The sequence below is a fragment of the Bos mutus genome, chromosome X (assembly GCF_027580195.1).
Source record: "Bos mutus isolate GX-2022 chromosome X, NWIPB_WYAK_1.1, whole genome shotgun sequence".
In the NCBI taxonomy this organism is placed as follows: Eukaryota; Metazoa; Chordata; class Mammalia; order Artiodactyla; family Bovidae; genus Bos; species Bos mutus.
Window position 1 is genome coordinate 11,766,013 of NC_091646.1, and position 23,890 is coordinate 11,789,902.

Below are 23,890 nucleotides of genomic sequence, written 5' to 3' on the forward strand. Positions count from 1 at the left end.
TATCTTTTCAATGGATGCCACTGATAGAATAAATCAGAAGTTGCTCTTACAATTAGGCAGGTAGAAAACAAGTTTCATATTTGGGAGTGGTATACTTAAATTACAAAAACTATCAGTTCTTCCTCTAATTTTAATTGTAGTACTTAGTTATGTGTGACAGATACTCTTGGTTGCCAACATGATGACCATTTCCCCTTCCTTCTTTGCTTGTAGAAGTATGGGTTTGTTAGGGCAGCACCTTCCCTTCTTCCCTGTGTTATTCCTGGCTTCCTGCCTCAAAGCTGCAGCAGTTATTTTGTGACCATGAAGCAACAAATCAGGGGACAAAAGGTTCACATACTAAAGGGTGAAGAGTAGAAATATGGAAGGAAAATGGGTTCCTAATGGTATAATTGAACTGCCAGACTGACTCTGGAATCACCAACTTTCAGACATTCTGGTGAGAAAATGTTTCCATTGTTTAAGCCCCATTAAATTGGGTATTTCCTAACTTTTAGCCGCCCAAATCCAAAGTCATAAATTGTGCCCTTGGACATACAAGTATTTAACTATTTTTAGTCTCCAGTCTTGATGCCTTTATTGGTAAAATAGAGATAATTATATGTCTTTCTGAGGATGAATTTCTATAATGTATGTGTATAAGAATGGCTCCACCACGGCACCCTGGCTACCTTGCATGTCTCCACAGTTTGACCTGAATCTTGGCAGAACACCTCACAATCCTCTTACATGGCAAGATGGAAGTCTTGTGAAGATTGTCACAATCTGTTTCTCATCCTCTTCCCTGTTTTGCAAGAGGCTCCAGATCGTATGAAAGGTTTCCATAAGGCAGTTTATCATCTCTCTCTCTCTGGTTATAATGAATACAGGGCTTTCCACTTCACTTTACCCTTTAAGGTACAGCTCCAAGCTCTTGTGTCATTAATTCTACAAAGCACTTTGTAGAATTAATGTTGGTTTACATTAATTAATTCATTAATTCATTAATTAATGCTGTTGCTCATTTACAACAGCAAACCAACATATGAGTCATCTGTCATCAGATCCCTCTGATACAGTGTCATCTTGAGGGTCCAAGGACATGTGAAAGGTGATACCATGCTGATTTTGCTTTTGCTCTCTTTGAAAGTAATAAAGTGAATCCATTTCTGCCGTTTATCTCCTTACTGGTCAAATCTATGGAACTGTGGCAAGCCAACCTAGTAGCTGTTGCATTTATGGATGCTTGCTTGGCTGAGAGCAAGGACTCGGTAAATGTTAGTGAAACATTATAGTAATGATGTTGTGGTTGTTTAGTCACTAAAGTCATGTCCGACTCTGTGACCCCATGGGCTGTAGCCTAGAAGGTTTCTCTGTCCATGGAATTTATCAGGTAAGAATATTGGAGTGGGTTGCCATTTCCTTCTCCAAGGCATCTTCCAGACCCAGGGATTGAACCCATGTCTTCTGCTTGGGAGGCAGATTCTTTACCACTGATCTACCTGGGAAGCAGCAGTATAGTAATACTAATAGCATTATTATAATTATAATAATAATTAATATTATAATCATGTTTCTGAACCTGAGGTTTTTTTTTTTTTTTTTTTACATAAAATGGGGATTACATGAGAAAGAATTAACATTAAGCTCTTAAAGTGTCATTTGCATATAAAATAGTATTAATAACTATTTCCTCAGGTCACTGAAGACATTGTTTTTATTCATAGTTTTGATTTATGATATAAGGATATTATAAATATTAATCTCTATAGTATTTATTGTAGAAAATTATTCGATTGTCCAGAGAGCCCCAAATCATGTGTCTTCCGACTAGAGGCAGATTGAGAGGTTTTATCACAACTATTGGCCTTGTCTTCTGACATCAGCAATATACACATGTCCTAGTTTGTTGAGATTCAGTTCATTCACTCAGTCCTGTCCTACTCTGTGACTCCATGGACTGCACCATGCCAGGCTTCCCTGCCCATCACCAACTCCCAGATCTTATTCAAACTAATGTCCATAGAGTCAGTGATGCCATCCAACCATCTCATCCTCTGTCATCCCCTTCTCCTCCTGCCTTCAATCTTTCCCAGCATCAAGGTTTTTTCCAATGAGTCAGTTCTTCACATCAGGTGGCCAAAGTATTGGAGCTTAAGCTTCAGCATCAGTCCTTCCAATGAATATTCATGACTGATTTCCTTTAGGATTGACTAGTGTGATCTCCTTGCAGTCCGAGGGACTCTCAAGAATCTTCTCCAACACCACAGGGTTCAAAAGCATCAATTCTTCGGCACCCAGATTTCCTTGTGGTCAAACTCTCAAAACTTATCCAGTCCTGTGGCCACTGCTGTGTTTTCCAAATTTGCTGGCATACTGAGTGCAGCACTTTCACAACATCATCTTTTAGGATTTGAAATAGCTCAACTGGAATTCCATCACTTCCACTAGCTTTGTTCATAGTGATGCTTTCTAAGGCCTACTTGACTTCACATTCCAGGATGTCTGGCTCTAGGTGAGTGATCACACCATCGTGGTTATCTAGGTAATTAAGAATCTGCCTGCAATGCAGGATACCCAGGTTCAATTCCTGGGTTGGGAAGATCCTCTGGATAAGGAAATGGCAACCCATTCCAGTGTTCTTGCCTGGAGAATCCCATGGACGGAGGAGCCTGGAAGGCTGTAGTTCATGGGATCACAAGAGTTGGATACAACTTAGCAACTAAAGGGAGGGAGGGAGGGAGGAAGGGAGGGAGGGAGGGAGGGAGAGAGAGAGAGAGAGAGAATCTTTTTTGTATAGTTCTTCTGTGTATTCTTGCCACCTCTTCTTAATATCTTCTGCTTCTATTAGGTCCATACTGTTTTTGTCCTTTTTTGTGCCCATCTTTGCATGAAATTCCCTTGATATCTCTAATTTTCTTGAACAGATCTCTAGTCTTTCCCATTCTATTATTTTCCTATATTTCTTTGCATTGATCATTGAGGAAGGCTTTCTTATCTTTCCTTGCTATTCTTTGGAACTCTGCATTCAAATAAGTATGTCTTTCCTTTAGCTTCTCTTCTTTTCTCAGCTATTTGTAAGCCTCCTCAGACAACCATTTTGCCTTTTTACATTTCTTTTTCTTAGGGATGGTCTTGATCACTGCCTCCTGTACAATGTCAGGGACCTCCATCCATAGTTCATCAGGCACTCTATCTATCAGATCTAACCCCTTGAATCTGTTTTTCGCTTCCACTGTATAATCGTATGGGATTTGATTTAGGTCATATCTGAGTGGTCTAGTGGTTTTCCCTACTTTCTTCAATCTAAATCTGAATTTGGCAATAAGGAGTTCCTGATCTGAGCCACAGTCAGCTCCTGGTCTTGTTTTTGCCGACTGTATAGAGATTCTCCATCTTTGGCTGCAAAGAATATAATCAATCTGATTTTGGTATTGACCATCTGGTGATGTCCATATGTCTCTTTCAAAAGTGACTATTTATCAGTGTAACGAAGAAGGTGAAGGATGAAACCAAGTGAATATCCATGGGAAGAACATTTCAGGCACAGGAAATGGTGGATGAAAATATTGAGCTGAGAGTGTGTTTGACATGTCCAAGAACAGTTGGCAAGATCAGTGGAGCTGGAAAGGAGTGAAGAAGAAGGAAATGGTATGAGACAAGGTCAACGAGGTAGCAAAGGGCCAGAGCAAGTAGGGCCTTTATGTCCTTGGGATAGTGTTACCTTTGACTCTGAATAAAATGAGAAGGCATTGGAGGGTATTAAGCAGGATATTGAAGTAATCTGACCTTTTAGAAGGATTATCCTTGATACTTTGTGGAGAAAAGGGTACTGTGGAGAAAATGCCTACTATAGGGTAGGTAAGGCAGACTCAGTGGAGTTTTGTTTGTTTGTTTGCTTTTTAATATAGAAGATGTCATAGCATGTTTTTTATGCTTTGAGAATGTATGACATTCTTTGTAATTTTTCAACTGTCTTAATCCATCTTTCATCTTTTTATTTAGCTAACCAGAGCATGAAGACTTGAGTTTTTACATTCACAGATGTGTATTTTTCTTTCCTGTGTTTTATTCCTTCTTAATTTCTTCCAGCAATTTAAACATACTAATTTGGTTGGTTGTTTTCTGATTCTTGATCTTGTAGGCTTGATTATACATGTGTTTTATAAATGTGAGTTGTGAGTTTCTGTTTAGCTTGGAGTTGTAGAAATCTCAAGAGCATTGGCTTGAGGATGTTTCCATTCTTGGAGAATTTGCATTTGCTTCTACTAATTACCCTAGGGTCAAAACAAAACTAATCTTCACTCCTTTAAGTTAATTGTTAGCTTGGAGTTTCACAAAACTTGCTAGAATTTCCCATTCAAAGACCACAAACTTTCTTTTTCTTGTTTTGCCTATAGTAGGCCTTTTATTAAGAGAGTCTGGACTTGGAAGGATCTTGGGTCTCATTTCTCACCTCGTGTGTATATAAATCCTGGTTTTCTGTTCTTTCATATTTCTCTATCCAAATGTCTTGCTAACTGAAAAGTACATATATAACTATAGTGCAATTTTAGATTAGTACTTTGTTTTTCAGATTCTTTGCATGTCTGCCATATTAAATTAATAACAGGTAGCACTTTCTGAGTGTGGATTATGTAACTGACACAGATCTCAGCTTTTTAACATGCTTTATCTCATTTGTACACCTAACAAAATTATGGTGAGGCAGTATTATTTTCTCCATTTTAGAAGCTGGGAATTTGGGAGATGAGACAAAAATAACTTGACTGAGTTTAACAGCCTATAACTGAAATTTTGTTAATTTTTTTCTTTTATTAGGTTGTAATGAAATCTATTGGTTGCTTATTGCTTTTAATAGTTTTATTAGTGATAACTGGCCTATAATAAACTGCTCATACTTACAGTGTATAATAAGTTTTGACACACACATTCACCCACATGTAACAATAACCATAATCCAGAAAACGAACGTATGTTTCACCACAGTAAGTGTTACTGTGTCACTTTAATAATGATTCCCTGCCATCTTCTCTAACTCCTGCCTTTCTTCAGGCAACCCATCATGTGCTATCTGGCCTTAGAGATTTGTTTTTATTTCCAAGAATTTGTCGGCTCAGTTCAGTCACTCCGTCATGTCCGACTCTTTGCGACCCCATGAATCGCAGCATGCCAGGCCTCCCTGTCCATCACCAACTCCCTGAGTTCACTCAGACTCACGTCCATCGAGTCAGTGATGCCATCCAGCCATCTCATCCTCTGTCGTCCCCTTCTCCTCCTGCCCCCAATCCCTCCCAGCATCAGAGTCTTTTCCAATGACTCAACTCTTCGCATGAGGTGGCCAAAGTACTGGAGTTTCAGCTTTAGCATCATTCCTTCCAAAGAAATGCCAGGGCTGATCTCCTTCAGAATGGACTGGCTGGATCTCCTTGCAGTCCAAGGGACTCTCAAGCGTCTTCTCCAACACCACAGTTTAAAAGCATCAATTCTTCAGCGTTCAGCGTTCTTCACAGTCCAACTCTCACATCCATACATGACCACTGGAAAAACCATAGCCTTGACTAGATGGACCTTTGTTGACAAAGTAATGTCTCTGCTTTTCAATATGCTATCTAGGTTGGTCATAACTTTTCTTCCAAGGAGTAAGCGTCTTTTAATTTCATGGCTGCAGTCACCATCTGCAGTGATTTTAGAGCCCCCAAAAATAAAGTCTGACACTGTTTCCACCGTTTCCCCATCTATTTCCCATGAAGTGATGGGACCGGATGCCATGATCTTCGTTTTCTGAATGTTGAGCTTTAAGCCAACTTTTTCACTCTCCTCTTTCACTTTCATCAAGAGTCTTTTTAGTTCCTCTTCACTTTCTGCCATAAGGGTGGTGTCATCTGCATATCTGAGGTTATTGATATTTCTCCTGGCAATCTTGATTCCAGCTTGTGCTTCTTCCAGTCCAGCGTTTCTCATGATGTACTCTGAATATAAATAAGCAGGGTGACAATATACAACCTTAACATACTCCTTTTCCTATTTAGAATCAGTCTGTTGTTCCATGTCCAGTTCAAACTGTTGCTTCCTGACCTGCATAAAAATTTGTCAAGAGGCAGGTCAGGTGGTCTGGTATTCCCATCTCTTTCAGAATTTTCAAGAGTTTTTTGTGATCCACACAGTCAAAGGCTTTGGCATAGTCAATAAAGCAGAAATACATGTTTTTCTGGAACTATCTTGCTTTTTCGATGATCCAGTGGATGTTAGTGATTTGATCTCTGGTTCCTCTGCCTTTTCTAAAACCAGCTTTAACATATGGAAGTTCACAATTCACGTATTGCTGAAGCCTGGCTTGGAGAATTTTGAGCATTACTTTACTACCGTGTGAGATGAGTGCAATTGTGCAGTAGTTTGAGCATTCTTTGGCATTTGCCTTTCCTTGGGATTGGAATGAAAACTGACCTTTTCCAGTCCTGTGGCCACTGCTGAGTTTTCCAAATTTGCTGGCATATTGAGTGCAGCACTTTCACAGCATCATCTTTCAGGATTTGAAATAGCTCACCTGGAATTCCATCACCTCCACTATCTTTGTTCATAGTGATGCTTTCTAAGGCCCACTTGACTTCACATTCCAGGATATCTGGCTCTAGGTGAGTTATCACACCATCATGATTATCTAGGTCATGAAGATCTTTTTTGTACAGTTCTTCTGTGCATTCTTGCCACCTCTTCTTAATATCTTCTGCTTCAGTTAGGTCCATACCATTTCTGTCCTTTCTCGAGCCCATCTTTGCATGAAACGTTCCCTTGGTATCTCTAATGACCCAGCAATCCCACTGCTGGGCATGCACTCCAAGGAAACCAGAATTGAAAGAGACACATATACCCCAATGTTCATTGCAGCACTGTTTTTAATAGCCAGGACATGGAAGCAACCTAGATGTCCATCAGTAGATGAATGGATAAGAAAGCTGTGGTACATATACATAATAGAATATTACTCAGCCATTAAAAAGAATACATTTGAATCAGTTCTAATGAGGTGGATGAAACTGGAGCCTACTGTACAGAGTGAAGTAAGCCAGAAAGATAAACACCAATACAGTATACTAACACATATATATGAAATTTAGAAAGATGGTGACAATAACCCTGTATGCGAGACATTAAAAGAGACACAGATGTATTGAACAGTCTTTTGGACTCTGTGGAGAGGGCGGGATGATATGGGAGAATGGCATTGAAACATGTAAATTATGTGAAACAAATCGCCAGTCCAGGTTCGATGCATGAGACAGCGTGCTTGGGGCTTGGGCACTGGGATGACCCAGAGGGATGGGATGGGGAGGGAGGTGGGAGGGGTGTTCAGGATGGGGAACACATGTACACCCATGGTAGATTCAAGTCAATGTATGGCAAAACCAATATAATATTGTAAAGTAAAATAAATGAATAAATAAAAATGAAAAAGATATTTAAATCTTCATAAAATAGTTTTGAATTAAACATAATTCAAAAATGTTTAATTCATTATACAACTTGTTTTTTAAATTTCATTATGCAATCTATTACTGATGTCATCCCATATTGCAAAATATTTGTGATTCTCTCATTAAAAAGTAATAAAAAATAGAACTTCAAAGCTATCACCAAATACTAATAGTTAACAAATGTTCTAAATATATTACTTACTTTAAAGGTCACAAGAACCCAGTGAGATAAATATTATCATCTCATATTTACATAGAAGGAACTAAATTTCAGAGATGACATATATTTAAAAAAGACTGAAATCAGTGTGATTTGCCCAAGGCCCCTGAGTCAGAATTGGGATAAGATTTAAAAAAATTTTTTTTTGGTTCAGGGAATTCCCTGGTCGTCCAATGGTTAGGACTCAGTGCTATCATTGCCATAAGAGTGGGTTTAATCCTTTGTCAGGAAAATAAGATTCTGCAGGCGGCTTTGCGTGACCAAAAAATTAAATAAACAAATAAAGATTTTTAGTTCAGTGCCTTTTTCATACAAAAAAAAAAAAAAAAGATCTTGACTGAGCTACTATGAGCCAAAAGAATAAATTCCAAAGAAGTGTTAAATAATGAATTAGAGTTTATAAAATAAAAAACTGAGTGTGATTTTGTCTATCTAGACTTGCTCTCTCATTTACGTAGTATTTATTAGATGCTCTCTACCATCAGTGTTTATTAGAAGCTCTCCACTTAGAGAAAAATCTTGTATTTTCACTTTTAAATACAACCTTAAGTGTTGCTTGCCATTCTTTAGTTTTCCGTTCCCTCCTATTTAGAAAGCTGTGAGACAACAGCGAGTCATATTACATTAGAATTTCCAAGGAGGAGGTGTCTAGGCAACAGAATGGAAAATAAATGAAGGACTATATCTAACTGTCTTTTTGCTGCTCTCAACCTATAATTTACTTTAACATGGCTATTTATCATGAAGATACCTATGCAATGGATTTAACAGGCAAGGATAACCAATAATGGCTTAGTGAATGCATGTTCTTTTGTGTATTTAGAGCTGTGTATTCAGCTAGAAAGTGTGCTGCTCTCTACACATTGATTTTTTATGTGCATTCATGTATACATGTGTATACAAGTATGTGTGCTCTTCTATAGCAATGATATTAAAATATCATTGGTGTTTTTCCAGCTATTATAAATACTTTCCACCCTCGTGTTTTTTCAGCTATTATAAATATTCTCATTCAATCCTTTAAATGTGATTAATTACAAAATAGGAAACCGAGGCCAACATTACTAATCTGTGTACATCTGTTATGTTCCAGATAGAGTATCAGTCCCTGAGCCGAACAAATTATTTATTGTACAATCCACCCAGTGGACCCATGAAGTAGATTATTATTATCTCTATTTTACTCACAAGGAAAACATGACTCATAGAGGTTAAGGAATTTTCCTGATATCTCCTGACTAGTTATTTGACAAGTTTGGATTAAATACAGATGTGCATGCCCCCAAAGTTTGTATTAATGCATACTCACATGACTCTTCATAGATCATGAAATAGTGAACAGTGGTGCTGGAACTCTAACCACATGTGCTGATGACTTGACAAGATACAATATTAGATCTCTTATTAAATGACAATATCACTTTGAGAAAAAATGAATTTAAAATTGCTGGTTTAAAAGCATTTTTTTAGGTTTAAATTATTTTGAATGTAACCGTTAAAGTGTTACAACTGGATTTCAAGGGAAAGCTTTAGTTAAAATCACCACGTGCACCCCTCAATCTACTTTGGCTCACTAAGTGTTAAACAAATGTTGACTTTGGGTTTGGAATTATTTAATTGGAGGTTAAATAAGGTTCTTCTTTTAGGAATGTCTATTGAGCTCTTCCATTGTGGCTGCATGTATTAGATGTTCTATGCTCAAAAGTGATCATTTAATGTTATAGTCCATGATATAATTTTAAATGTAAACCGTTAATTTGAATGAACAATAATGTAAATTACTTAAATTGATGAAATTATGTTACACAACCATTCTCCATGATTGACATAAATTAACCATTTATCACTGAAGTAAACACCATACTACTGCTATAGGTGTTGAATTGTGCTGATGAGATTTTATTTTCCTCTAATCATTAGTTTTATCTGCATATGTACCCATTGCACTTTTCAAACAGATACTACTGTAATTATGCAGAAATCAACTGCTGCTTTAAAGTAAGTGCTTATTTTGAGGAAAGCTTAATGTTATGATCTTTCCTTTAATTGAAGCATTAAAGTAATATTTGGTGAATACACACAATGGAAAATTTAGCAGCTATTATAAAGAATTTCAGTGACATGAAAAAATGAAGAAAGATGAAATTCAGAATACAAAACTGTGTTTTCAGGTTGATCTCAGCCTAGGTGTTGTTCAGTCACTGAGTCGTGTCTAACTCTTTGCAACCCCATGGACTAAAGTGTGCCAGGCTTCCCAGTCTGTCACCAACTCCCGGAGCTTGCTCAAACTCATGTCCATTTAGTTGGTGATGCCATACAACTATTTCCTCCTCTGTTGTCCCCTTCTCCTTCTGCCTTCAATCTTTCCCAGCATCAGGGTCTTTTCCAATTAGTCAGTTTTTCTTGTCAGGTGGCCAAAGTATTGAGCCTCAGCTTCAGCATCAGTCCTCTCACTGAATATTCAGGACTAATTTCCTTTTGGATTGACTGGTTTGATCTCCTTGCAGTCCAAGGGACTCTTAAGTGTGTTCTCCAACACCACAGTTTAAAAGCATCAATTCTTTGGTGCTCATGATTATACAAATAATTTAAACTCATTCCATACATTTTGTGCTTGTGTATTTTCTGCAGGAACACGAATCATCCATATGTTGACTTCTCTTTCTTGTCTTTACCCACTTCTGTAATCTTTCCTCTTTTCGTATTCTTTTCTGTGTAATATTCCTCTGTAGCCCACCAGGCTCCTCTGTCCATGGGATTTCCTAGGCAAGAATACTGGAGTAGGTTGCCATTTCCTTCTCCAGGGCACCTTTCTGATCCAGGGATCAAACTTGGGTCTCTTGCACTGGCAGGCATATTCTTTACTGCTGAGCCACCTGGGAAGCCCAAAATGTCTAAAAGGTACTGAATAAATATGGGTTAAAAGAATGAATTTTAAATTCAGCTCAGTGGTAAAGTTCATTGGCATATGTTTGACTCCAACTGTTTCTCTTTTCCTGCTTCCAGTAGAAAAGAGGCCCTCCAATTTGGGCTTTCCAGGTGGTGCTAGTGATAAAGAACCCCCCTACCAATGCAGAAGACATAAAAGATGTGGGTTCCATCTCGGGGTTGGAAAAATCCCCTAGAGGGGAGGACATGGCAACCCACTCCAGTATTCTTGCCTGGAGAATCCCATGGACAAAGTAGCCTGGCTGGCTACAGTCCATAGTTTTGCATAGGGTCAGACACGACTGAAGTGACTTAGCACACTTCAGATTTGGCAAATAATAAAGTAATGATAAATAAAATAATAAATTAAAGTTTTCTCATTTCTTCTCAGCTATACCAAAAATATTGGGGAACAGTTTCATAAAATCTGAGATAGAATCTGTCACAAGAACTGTGTCCTTCCCCTTAAACTTACTCCCTTGTCCTGTTGATTTCATCATGGATTATTTCAAATATTTAAAGGCGTGATCATCCTGATACTGTTTAAACTGTTCCAAATTATAGAAGGAGAATGAGAGCTGCCAATATTCTTTCGGAAGTTGGAAAAATGCTAAGACTCAAAAAATAGACAAGAAGATCCTAGAAGATTTAAATATATAAATCCTAAATGTAAAATATTAATGAGAGAATCCACTTGTGCATTAAAAGATTAATTTACTACAACTCAACAAGATTTATTCAGAATGTAGGGATTACTTGATACTAGAAAAGTATTAATATGTTTGTGTAATTCACCATATTAATAGGCCAATTCAGATTTTTTTCATTGTTGATAACCATGCATAGATGGACACTTCCTTAACATGTTTAGTTGTGAAATATTGACAAAGGTCTCATCAAAAAGAGGAATGAGGCAATAATGCCAAGTATCACCTTTTCCTGAAAGTTCTATAAGTACTAGTCAGTGCAAATAGTTAATACATGGGAGAATAAAATAACAGGTAAACCTATTAGGAAGGAGAGCAAGAAATAAGTATCATATACAGATGATAGGAATATATACTATTAATAATCCAAAATATAAATCAACTGAAACATTGCTGACAAAAGGAACAAACTGGTTGATCACAAAGTTAATATATGAAAATCAATAACTTTCCTAAATACAAATGGCCACTATTAGAAAATACAATGGAAGGACAGGTTCTCTTTTCCATAGCAGCAGAGTGATAAAATAAAAAGGAATAATATCAATACAAATTAACCTGTAGAGAAATCACAGCTCACAATGGATTTTCAAATAAAAATTCAGCAAAAATAAAACCACTTGGAAATTTTGAAGCTCTTTTTATGTGATTCTTAGAACAAAGCAGAAACCCAAACCTTAATCTTTGACTTTATAGGAAATCATAGGAATTAATCACACTGCAGTTTAAACCAGAGAGAATGTGAAAAATTCTATAGAGAAAAATCAATAACTTTAAAAGTTCTTATTTTAATACAAGAAGACTTGAAAATAAATTAAGCATGCAATTCAAGAAGCTAGGAAAAAATAAATTTAAGGATAGCAAGAAGTAATATTTGAAAAATATATCAGAGCAATTGATTAAATTGAATTATCAATAGAATAAAATTGTGGGATCATTAAATAAAAGGAGATCCTTTTATTTGAAAAGAGATTTGAAAATAACAGGAAAAGGCAAATTAATGAGTTTAAAAATACAATAAAAAAGAAAGAGAAGAGATATATAAGATCTGATATTTTTAAAGGTCAGTATTGTAACCACAAATAAAATATGATAATAACTATGTACTATTTTAGGGTAATATATTTGAAAGCTCTGATTAAAAAGGTTGTTTTCTCAACAAATATATATTACCAAAAATGGTGCAGGAGACTTTCAACCAAGGTCATCCTATAAGCCTGTGCTTTTGTTTTCTCCTCTGCTTCAAGTCCATATTCCTATAGAAATATTTTTTATGGAATCATATATTTAAAAATTTATCACTTTTTTAAATGACATAATGTAAATTGGATATATAAAAGTTCAATGGAATGTCACCACTATTCATATAGATTAATTTAAGAATTAATAAAAAGCAGGGAGTTTCTCTTAATGACATTAGAAGTCTAAGTAAATGGAGACAAACTGTTGAGGTGTAAAATTTTAACATGAAAGTAAAAGTCAATAACAACATTCTCTGTAATATACACTGTTAAAAAAACGACCAAGCTTGCAAATTTTATTTTTCTAATATCTCTACAGAGATAGTCTCCAGTTTGGAATTGTGTAAAGTATCTTTTGTCTTGAGTTTTCCATTTTGTAGTAGAGATTTGGAACATTTAGTTATCCTATTTTATCATTTAAAGGATACATATTTTTATTTTTATTTCCTATTTCCCCATTACATTAGCCCTGCTGTGAATGTGCATACACTCTTTGGAGTTTATGCTTTGTTGAGATGGATTAATCATATTAACTTAGGCTCCCAGAGAGCAGTTTTACTTTTGTTAATAAATATTATGTGTTCTAGATCTCAGACCCAAGGAATTTCTCTTCAAATGTGTTTTCTTGAGCTCTGTTCCTTTTATGTCATAAAAGAAACCCATCTCTTTATTTCCAAGTTTTCTTTTCACTTCTGTCTCAAATTGTGACTTGTACACACACAGAGTAAATCTTAAAAGTTATTATTGAATCTAAAGGATCAAGAAGGTCTGTTTATTTTCTGTTATATTTCTTATTAGGGTACAAATTTTAGAAACTTGCAACTAATCACAAAATAATAAAAACAGAACAATCTCAGTTTTCTGGAAACTTAAACAGTCTTTAATGTTTTTTCAACACCTCCCTCTCCACACACACATAAAGGCTATTTTAATGGACTTAATGGATAAAATAATTGAATATTTGTTCTCACCATCATCCATGCAATATCAACATACCTATTCAAATATATATGTACTCTAACTTCAAATAACATCCCATTTAGTAGCAAAAATTCATAAGCATATAATACAAAGACTGGTAGACAAATAATTTTTCCATAAATATGTGCACATTTAATCCCTGGAACCTATAAATCTGTTAATTTACATGACAAAAGGGACTTCGTATATGTGGAATCATACATATGTATGTTTTAATGAATGGATATAATTAAAGTTATGGACTTTAAGACAGACTACCTAGATTATCCATGTGGGTCCAGTCTTATTCACATGAGCCCTTATAAGGAGAGAATTTTCCTTTAGTGGAGACAAGAGATGAAAAAAGTCAGAGAGATTCTAAATATCAGGACCTGATCCACTTTGAAAGTAGTGGGAAAAGGCCACAAGCCAAGGTTTGTGATTGGTCTCCAGAAGCTAAGAACGAATCCTAGTCAACAGCTAGCTTTGAAACCACAACCTCAGTTCCTCAAACACAATATAAGAAATCGGATTTTCCCAACAGCTTCAGTGCACATGAAAGCCAAATCTATCCCCTAGGCCCACAGGAGGAGACACAGATGTGCTGACACCTCCATTTTAGCTTAGTGAGGCCCAAGCCAAACTTGCATCATGCAGAAAAGAAAAAGTGAAAGTTGTTTACTCGTGTCTGACTCTTGGTGACTCCATGGACTATACAGTCCATGGAATTCTCCAGGCCAGAATACTGGAGTGGGTAGCCTTTCCCTTCTCCAAGAGATCTTGCCAACCCAGGAATTGAACCCTGGTCTCTTGCATTGCTGGCAGAGTCTTTACCAGCTGAGCTGCTAGAGAAACCCTGTGACATAATCACTGGGTATTGGTTTAAACTAATTTGTTACAGCAGCAATAGAGAACTCATCTCTGCAACATCCTTTCACAATTCTATGAAAAACAACAGCAAACAGCACAGTTAGCATATTTTTGCACTGAATAAGAAGTGCTTTGCTCTTCTCCTGGAGTTCTGCGATGTGCGTATGCTGGTCATTGTACCCTTAGAAAGGCAGGAAGTGGGGACAGGCTATCAGCTACAAGCCCGAAGTGGAAGAGGCATTTCAGTGTTTACTAGCCTCTCATTTACCCCATGTACTCAGATTAAGAGTATATTTACTGGTGTTCTTGCCCCAGAGCCAGATATTTAGAATATTTAATGTCAGCTCTTATAATTATGATGTTTTCACTTTGAGTCATTGGATTAAGTTTCAGCTTGCTACCATTTAGAATTAGCAACACTTTTGTTTCTTATCCTTTCTGGTTCTCACAATAACTTTGGGAGGAGAGGTCAGATGGATGGTCATCTTCATTTAAAGATGAAAAAAGTAAGGGGCAGATAGATTACATGTTTTGTAGAGGGTCACAGAAACTGTAAGTGTGAGAGCAAGGATTTAAACTGCCTCCTAAGATGATTCAGTGGTCTGTTCTCCCTTAGGAAAGAGTTTACAAAGCGCTAGAGAAGGCTGCCTGGATTTCACAGTAATCTGGATTGAACCAGGTTGCTTTCCCCGCTCCTTTTCTTTTTCATACTTTATCCATTAATCTTTTATCAATCATTTTAATTAAAGTTTTAACCCCTTCCCAAATGCACAGCTTCACATTTTCTGAAGGGAAAAACAGAAAGAAGTGTTCCTTTCTGAATTTTTTGATTAGTACTGAAAGCACATTTGACTGTCACTAAAAAGGTTCTCTAAAGAAAAGTGCTCCTTTTTGAATACCACTGTAAATATTCTTGGTGTCTTAATGTTTGTGTTATTTATTATTAGATATGTGTGCTTTCTAGGAGGAAATATTAGAGAGTATATCTATATCAGGGTCCTAATTTTTATCAGGGCATCGAGGAGAGTTTCTTGAGGAAATGACCATTAAGGTGAGATATGAAGAATGAATGGGAGTTAGTCATGTGAGGAACAGAAGAAAAGAAAGAAAGGCAGTGGCTTTGAGCATAGTGACTGAAGTGCAAGCTGAGGCCCAGAGGCAGGGAGACACTAGAGCTTGTAGAGTCTTATTGTCCATGTTAAGGACATTAGATTCTATCCTGAGAACAGGCATTTGTTGAAGGGTTTTAAGCCAGGGGAATGATACAGTTCAGTCTGTTTTTAAAAAGTTCCTCTCACTATTATGTAAATAGTGCTTTAGAAGAAAACTTGAGAAATCAAGGATGCCATTTAGGTTTTTGGATTAGTGCATATGTGCTTAAGTTGCTTTGGTTGTGTCTGACTCTGCAACCCTATGGACTGTATCCCAGGCTTCCCTGGTGGCTCAGCTGGTAAAGAATACGCCTGCAATGCAGGAGACCTGGCTTCAATCCAGTATTCTGGCCTGGAGAATTCCATGAACTGTATAGTCCTGCCAGGTTCCTCTGTCCATGGGATTCTCCAGGCCAGAATTGGAGTGGGTTGCCATACCCTCTTCCAGGGGATTTTCCTGAACAAGAGATCAAACCTGCATCTCTTACGTCTTCTGCATTGTCAGGCAGGTTCTTTACCACTAGTGCCACCTGGACCACTAGAGAAATCAAAGATGGCACTAGATTTTGGCTTGAGCAATTGGATGGATAGAGGTATAATGTATTGAAATGAGGAGGACTGGAAGAGGAGCAGGATGGCAGAGAAAATGGAATTATGAACATGAAGTTTTGAGTTATCTGTAAGACTTCTATGTAGAAATGCCAAGTAATCAGTTGTATATGCAAAGTTGAATTCCAAGCTAGAATTAAAAATGTAGGATCATATGTGTGTATATATATATATATTGTACTAGACAATTTGGGCATGAATGATATAGACTAGATAGAGAATATGAGATGAAAAGGCCTATGGGAGAAAGTAATTCCACACACAGAAAGGTCAGTTGTCAATTTTATTAGCAATTCTGAAATCACCAAAGCCATGAACTATATTTTAAAAACTGAATTGTAAGTAAAACTTGAACTGATCTTAACATATTTAGTGAAAAAATCTAGCTAGCACTTATGTGAGTCTTTCAATGGCCTCTTTGTCTAACATGTAATCATTTAAATTTGGATGTGGTTTTCAACCTGAATATTGCTATGTCTGATTAGAGGCTACTGCTCCAAACCCACTAGGTTATTAGGTAATATGTTATATGTAATATATGCTCTGTGTTACTTCCTGATATCTAATATTTGATTTCTGTACATCTTGTCCTAAGTGAATTAGATAACTTACCTGTACTGTAGCATGTGCTAATGTATAGAAAGCCCGAAGAACGTGGCATGTGTCTGGGGCAAAATGTGAAATGGTCATAAAAGAAGCTGAAAATATAGGAATAGGAAAGGCCATGCAGATCTTTGTACATCATATTAAGAAATGTGATACTTAGATTAAATCTAGTGATACTTTTTGTATACTTTTTATAGATAAATTTTTATTCCTATTGTGTAATCAGTGAACCTGAAACTCAGACAGGGTTACTAACTTGCCCAGTGCTACACGGCTAATAAATGGTTGGTTTCTCATTTAGGGCAAATAATTCTAGAGATCTCAATCTTAACTATAACACTGTAGTGCATAATAATCAGTGTGGATTGGCAAATATTTTACCTGTTATGAAGAGTATATTTGTGTGTGTATATGCATGTTTATTTGCTACTTTTTTTTTACACATTTAGTGAGGCATAATTTGCAAACAAATAATTGTATATGTTCTGCCATGAAATAGTCATAATAGTCTAGGTAATGAAGAGTTTGATCACCCACACTCTATACCCATCTCAGGGTAATCACAAGATCAGTTTTTATTACTGTAGATTAGTTTATACTTTTTAGAGCATTTTATAGATGGAATAATAATATATGTAAAGGAATAAACCATATATATGTGTGTGTATACATATATAATTTCTTTTTATTGCTGAGTGGTATTCCATTCTCTGCATATATTGTAGTTTATCTCTTCACTTGTTGATGGACATTGCTTCCCCCCCCCACCCCAGTTTTTAGTCATAAAGTAAAGCTGGTGTGAATACTTATGCACAGTCTTTGTATGGCTATATGTTTTCAGGTTTGTTTATTTGTTTTTTTTTAATTAAACACTTCGAGGTGAAATGGCAAGTTTGCACGGTAGATGTATGTTTAATTTCATAAACAAGCAAACAAACTAAAAATGTTTTGCAAAGAGATTTGATCACTAGTATTTTCCACTGCTCCACCCTCGCTGACAATGTCAGTCTTTTTGGTTTTACCATTGTAAAGTTGTGTAGTGGTATATTGTTGTGGTTTACTTTGTATTTCTATGATAATTAATGATGTTTAATGTCTTTTCATGTGTTTATTGGCCATTTGTCTGTCTTTCATGAAGCACTTATTTAAATATTTTGCTGTTTTTATTGGAATGTTTGTTTTCTTATTACTGAGTTGTAGAAATCCTATTTTAAATGTTTGCTTCAGGGTTTAGGCTCAGATTTAATGGGTGGTTCAAGTATAATTTTAATTTTCTGAACATTTTCTACATTGTGTTGGACTTGTACTAAGCACAGATACTTTAGGGTTAATGCTGAGCCTTGTGTGGCTCCATGTACACTTAAGGTTTCTGTTTTTCTGGATCTATCTCCTTTATTTTTTCCTTGCTCTCTATCTTGCTGAGTTTCCTTTACTTGGTTCATCTGGAAAGTTGGTATGATTTCTATTGGAGTTTTGGTTGCCAGCCCAGTCCTTGAATAAGGTCTGTCTTTAGAGCAAAGTTGAAGGAGAAGGGAGGAGGAGGAGAGGGGAGGGAAGAAAGAGAGGAGAGAGAGATCTCTACAGAGATCACCTCTCCAAGTTTTAACCTGTCTTCATAATCCACCTAGTTGATCTTTGTGCTCTGTATATGATAGTCTTTTTAAAGACAGAACTGAGAGATGACATTGGCCTGGACTAGAGTTGTGGTAGTAAAGTTGGAGAGTAATTCAGAGATGTAAAAAATATTTAGGAAATAAAATCAAATGTTGAATGCATTTTTAAATATAATATTTTTGCATTTTATTGGAATAAATGAAACACTGGAGGAATTCTAATTGGGGAAAGGGCAGATCAAGTGTTACATTTTAAATACTATAAATGTGAGATACTGATGGTAGAATAATATTTTGAAATATTAACCATCGGTTCCCTTCACATACACTTTCTTTACCTATTACTTGTCTGAACTGAGATAGCTGGGCTTACTGCCCCCATCATGAAATCATTATTGCATCCTAAGAAACACTAAGAAAAAGAAATGGACAAAGTTCATCCTGAGACTTCCAAATAAACTTCTGAAGATATAACTTTGAAAGGAAGCACTTTTGGATTGCCATAGCCTGAGACTTCCAACTTATAAGAATTGAGGTTCTAGATTTAAAAGTTGGTATAGAAGAATGTCTTTCAGATTACAGTACCACTGCTGAATCACAACTAATTGTTCCTGCCTTAGAAGACTGGACAAGGATCCTCCCAAATGGGGATAAGGGCAATTTTTATGGTAAAGAAAGAGAGATGTAATGTCTGGGAGGGAACTCCAAGACATATCCCAGTCCACTGGGTTTAGTTCTAATATAAGTACTAATAGAAATCCCCCTAAAGTTTGGGGGAATCTTAAAAGTGAGGGGGCTTGAGTGTTAATTCACATCCTGTTATCTCGGAATGGTATAAGTCTTATGGATTTCCAGACAAGCCTGAAATAAGACACTGACAGCTGGTTGAAATAGACAGTGCTCTCTTGGTTATGATAAAATGATACAATAGAGTTTATATGACTGGATACAAGAGGAGATGTATCTCAGTATTTGTAGAGGCCCAGTAAATGGCCAGCCCACTCTTCCATATGTCATGATAATAGGTAAGCGTTCTGGAACTGAGATGTCATGCTAGGGAGAAGAAAAGGAGGAATGGATAAAATGACAACTTATTGTTTTTAAACCTAAAATGACTGAGAAATCCTTTAAATACTTGAATTTACCTGAAACTGCTATATAGGGTTTTCTGCTATTGAGTTAATAGTTTCTTAAGATAAAATAATTTTTTTAAATTTTATTTTTAAACTTTACATAATTGTATTAGTTTTGCCAAATATCAAAATGAATCCGCCACAGGTATACATGTGTTCCCCATCCTAAACCCTCCTCCCTCCTCCCTCCCCATACCATCCCTCTGGGTCGTCCCAGTGCACTAGCCCCAAGCATCCAGTATCGTGCATCGAACCTGGACTGGCAACTCGTTTCTTACATGATATTTTACATGTTTCAATGTCATTCTCCCAAATCTTCCCACCCTCTCCCTCTTCGACAGAGTCCATAAGACTGTTCTATACATCAGTGTCTCTTTTGCTGTCTCGTACACCGGGTTATTGTTACCTTTAAATAGATAAGAATAGCCATGTCTGATTTCATCAGTAAGTGTTATAATAACTGATAAATGTCAGTTAAGTCAGTTCAGTCACACAATTGTGTCCGACTCTTTGCGACCCCATGGACTCCAGCATGCCATGTCCATCATTAACTCCTGGAGCTTACTCAAACTCATGTCCATTGAGTTGGTGATGCCATCCAACCATCTCATCCTCTGTCATCCCCTTCTCCTCCTGCTTTTATCTTTCTCAGCATTAGGGTTTTTTTCCACTGAGTCAGTTCTTCACATCAGGTGGGTGGTGTATTTAAATGTTTATAGTACAATTGCTCGGAGAAGGCAATGGCACCCCACTCCAGTACTCTTACCTGGAAAATCCCATGGGTGGAGTAGCCTGGTAGGCTGCAGTCCATAGGGTCACTAAGAGTTGGACACGACTGAGTGACTTCACTTTCACTTTTCACTCTCATGCATTGGATAAGGAAATGGCAACCCACTCCACTGTTCTTGCCTGGAGAATCCCAGGGACAGGGGAGCCTGGTGGGCTGCTGTCTATGGGGCCGCACAGAGTCAGACAAGACTGAAGCGACTTAGCAGCAGCAGCAGCAGTACAATTGCTACTGTGGATGGTGACTTCAGCCACAAAATTAAAAGATGCTTGCTCCTTGGGAAAAAAGTTATGACAGACCTAGACTGCATATTAAAAAGCAGAGACATCATTTTGCCAACAAAGTTCCATATAGTCAAAGCTATGTTTGTTTGTTTTTTTCCAGTAGTCATGTATGGATGTGAGAACTGGACCATAAAGAAGGCTGAGCACTGAAGAATTGATGCTTTTGAATTCTTAAGAGTCCCTTGGACTGCAAGGAGATCCAACCAGTCAATTCTAAAGGAAATCAACCCTGAATATTTATTGGAAGGACTGATGCTGAAGCTCCAATATTTTGGCCACCTGATGTGAAGAGCCGACTCATTGGAAAAGGCCATTAGGCTGCAAAAGATTGAGGGCAAGAGAAGGGTACAACAGAGGATGGGATGGTAGGATGGCATCAGTGGACATGTGTGAGCAATCTCTGGGAGATGGTGAAGGACGGGGAAGCAGACATGCTACAGTCCATGGGGTCACACACAACTTAGTGACTGAACAACAATTGCTGCATCAATATGTGTGTGTGTATGAAATTTAGTCTCCTGGATACCATACTGGGGCTGGAATGATATGATAACCATCCTTACATTATAAAGAGCAAGTGGCCATGGAATTTTTGCTAATAAGGATAACAAAGGCTCATTTCAAAGTTAACCTGAGAAAGAGGAATGAACCAAGGAGCATCTCATACCTAGCTTAATTTAAGCCTTTTTCATGATTTATTCATTACTTTATGTCTTTACTTTGAAAAATAGTATCAGTCATTTCACAAGAAAACCCCACAGATTTCTTTTAAATCTCTAAGATTTTAATATAATACATTTAAAAATCAAGAAATTATGTGAAGGGGAGGCAGGATCAAGCTGTGTTTTTTTTTTTTTTTTTTTTTTTTAGTATTTTGTAGTTAATATGTCATCAGTGGGAAGGTTAGTTTCTACACAGATTAAATAGTCATATAAAAACTAGAGTCTGTTTAGCAAAGTCTTTAATATGTATTAATGTCTGAGAAGCACTTCAGGTATATTAAAAATTCTTAATCTTAGTTTCACATAAAAATCATCTGAGGAGATTTTTAGAAATTCTAATCCTCAGGATGCATCCCAGACCAATTAAATCAAACTTTTAAATTAAGGGATCCAATTATTGGTATATTTTAAATATTCCCATTTGGTTCCATTATATAGTCAAATTTGAGGGGCACTCCCTTTACAGTATCTTAACATATCTGTTGCCTCAGAAGATTTATGTGAAGGGGACCAAAATATCACCCCAAAATATGCCTCATTGGCATAAGGATTATTTTAGGCTGATTATTTTTAAGAAACAGCAGACATAGGAAAAACTCTGAAAACTTAGTAGAAGCTATTCTTTTGTAAGAGATATTTGCATTTATAAGGAAAATCTCCATTTGTAAGGGTGTCTCCCTTGCTGTACTAGGAAGAGAAAGTAGACTTTACATTTCTAGAATCTCTTGTTAATGCAGAGGTCAAGGACTTAAATCTGCATAACAGCCTTTACTCTTGTTTACTGTGCTCTTCTGATCACCTCCTAAAACTGGGCCCCCTTCCCACAGCCCCCAACATCTTGTTTTGTCTCTAGCTGGAAATGGTATTTAAGATGATGACTTGGACTGTTTCAGAAATTATCAGTTTTCTTGGGTCTTTCCCATGTGTACAGGAGTGAAAAATGTTATTAAAATTCTGTTTTTCTCCTGTTAATCTGACTCTTTATTATAGGGAGGTCTCAGCCAAGAACCTAGAAAGGTAGAGTGAAAATTATCTTTCCATTTCCATATATGACAGAGTTCTATCTGTAAATTAAGAAGCAGTTATCGGAGAGTTAATTTGTCTAGATGACTGGAAAGTAATTATTTAAAAAAATTATTTTATTGAAGTATAATAGATTTATGTTAATTTCTGCTGTACAGCCAAGTGATTCAGTTATACATATGTGTATACACACACACACACACATATTCTTTTTCATAACTTTTCCATTATGTTTTATCACAGAATATTGAATATAGTTCCATGGACCTCATTGTTTATCCATTGTATATATTATAGTTTGCATCTGCTAATCCCAAACTCCCAATCCATCCCTCCCCTATCCCTGCTCTCCTCCTTGGCAACCAGGAGTCTGTTCTCTATGTCCATGAATCTGTTTCTAAAAATAAAGAATGCTTCATGAATTAGCCTGTCATCCTTGTGCAGGGGCCATGCTAATTTTCTTTGTATTGTTCCAGTTTTTAGTACATGTGTTGCCAAAGCAAGCAATTGCTGAAAAATGATTCTCAATCTAGAACATTATTTCACAAATACTGTGTGGTCCAGTGACCACCTGCATAAGAATTTTCCATGCCTATAAAATCCAAATACTGGGGTCTTATCTCAAACCAAAGCAACCAAAATCTTTTGGAGTAGAGTTCAGAAAAGGAAATTTTTAAAAGTTGTACTAGGTAAATCATACATACACTAAAATCTGAGTGGTCAAAGTTGTGCTTTACTGTGGAAATAAATGAGCTTGGATTGTATTTTTATATTCCATGAGATCTACCCTACATTTTTACACTGCTGGATGAGATCTTTAACAATTACCTTATAAATTTGCTTTGTAGCAAGTTATGAATTGTGAGCCTGCTCAAACTGTTGGACTTGTCTGCGAGCTAATAATGTGGTGATTTATTTAATGATTTGCTCATCTGTTTGGATGCTGATGTCTTTTTATCTGTAAGATTGTGCCAGCTGGTTCTGACTAGGAATTATTACATGAAATGCTTTGTTTGTGTTGGAATGTCATTATATTAATGATATTTAGTTATGTTTATTAGCACTTCATATTTTATATGTGAACATGTTCTGCAGAATTACTAGTATTTCAAAGGCTTCAAGTATAATTTGAGTACTTATTAATTTAAAATTTGACACTTCTAATTGAGTTAATATGTTTGCTTTTATTTTGACTCCTAGTATTGAGGCAAATAGTGACTTTTTTCTTGAACTATTCATTCTGTTCCCCTGAAGCACGTAGTATACCAGGTATTTCTGAAGAAAAGATGGGTTTGTCAGGCGAGTGTATTCTCCTAGGTTCTGTCTTGTCCCAACAAAAATTTGAAGCGACAGATGTTAGAGCCCTCCTCACGTCATAGCTCTTGGACAGACCCTGTTATAACTCTCGGGTCTTGGACAGACTGTTATAGCTTTTAGACAGATCAGTGTTACAGCTCCATGTTACAGCTCTATTTTATTTAGAAAATAGCAGGAAAATCCATCCTTGAGGCGTGAGGGCAGGCTGACCCAAAGACACGAAGAGAAGAGAGTGGGGGAATGTGCCAGCATGCAGGAGAGAGAG

The 23,890-nt window shown here is 36.7% G+C and overlaps 1 non-coding gene across 1 annotated transcript; it reads right to left on the bottom strand.

Annotated features, from left to right (window-relative positions):
* Positions 1 to 22,707: 22,707 nt before the first annotated feature.
* LOC138986520 (U6 spliceosomal RNA) lies at positions 22,708 to 22,813 on the bottom strand. Its single transcript, XR_011463336.1, has one exon. It is a non-coding gene; the product is annotated as a U6 spliceosomal RNA (small nuclear RNA).
* Between the last annotated feature and the right edge of the window lie 1,077 nt (positions 22,814 to 23,890).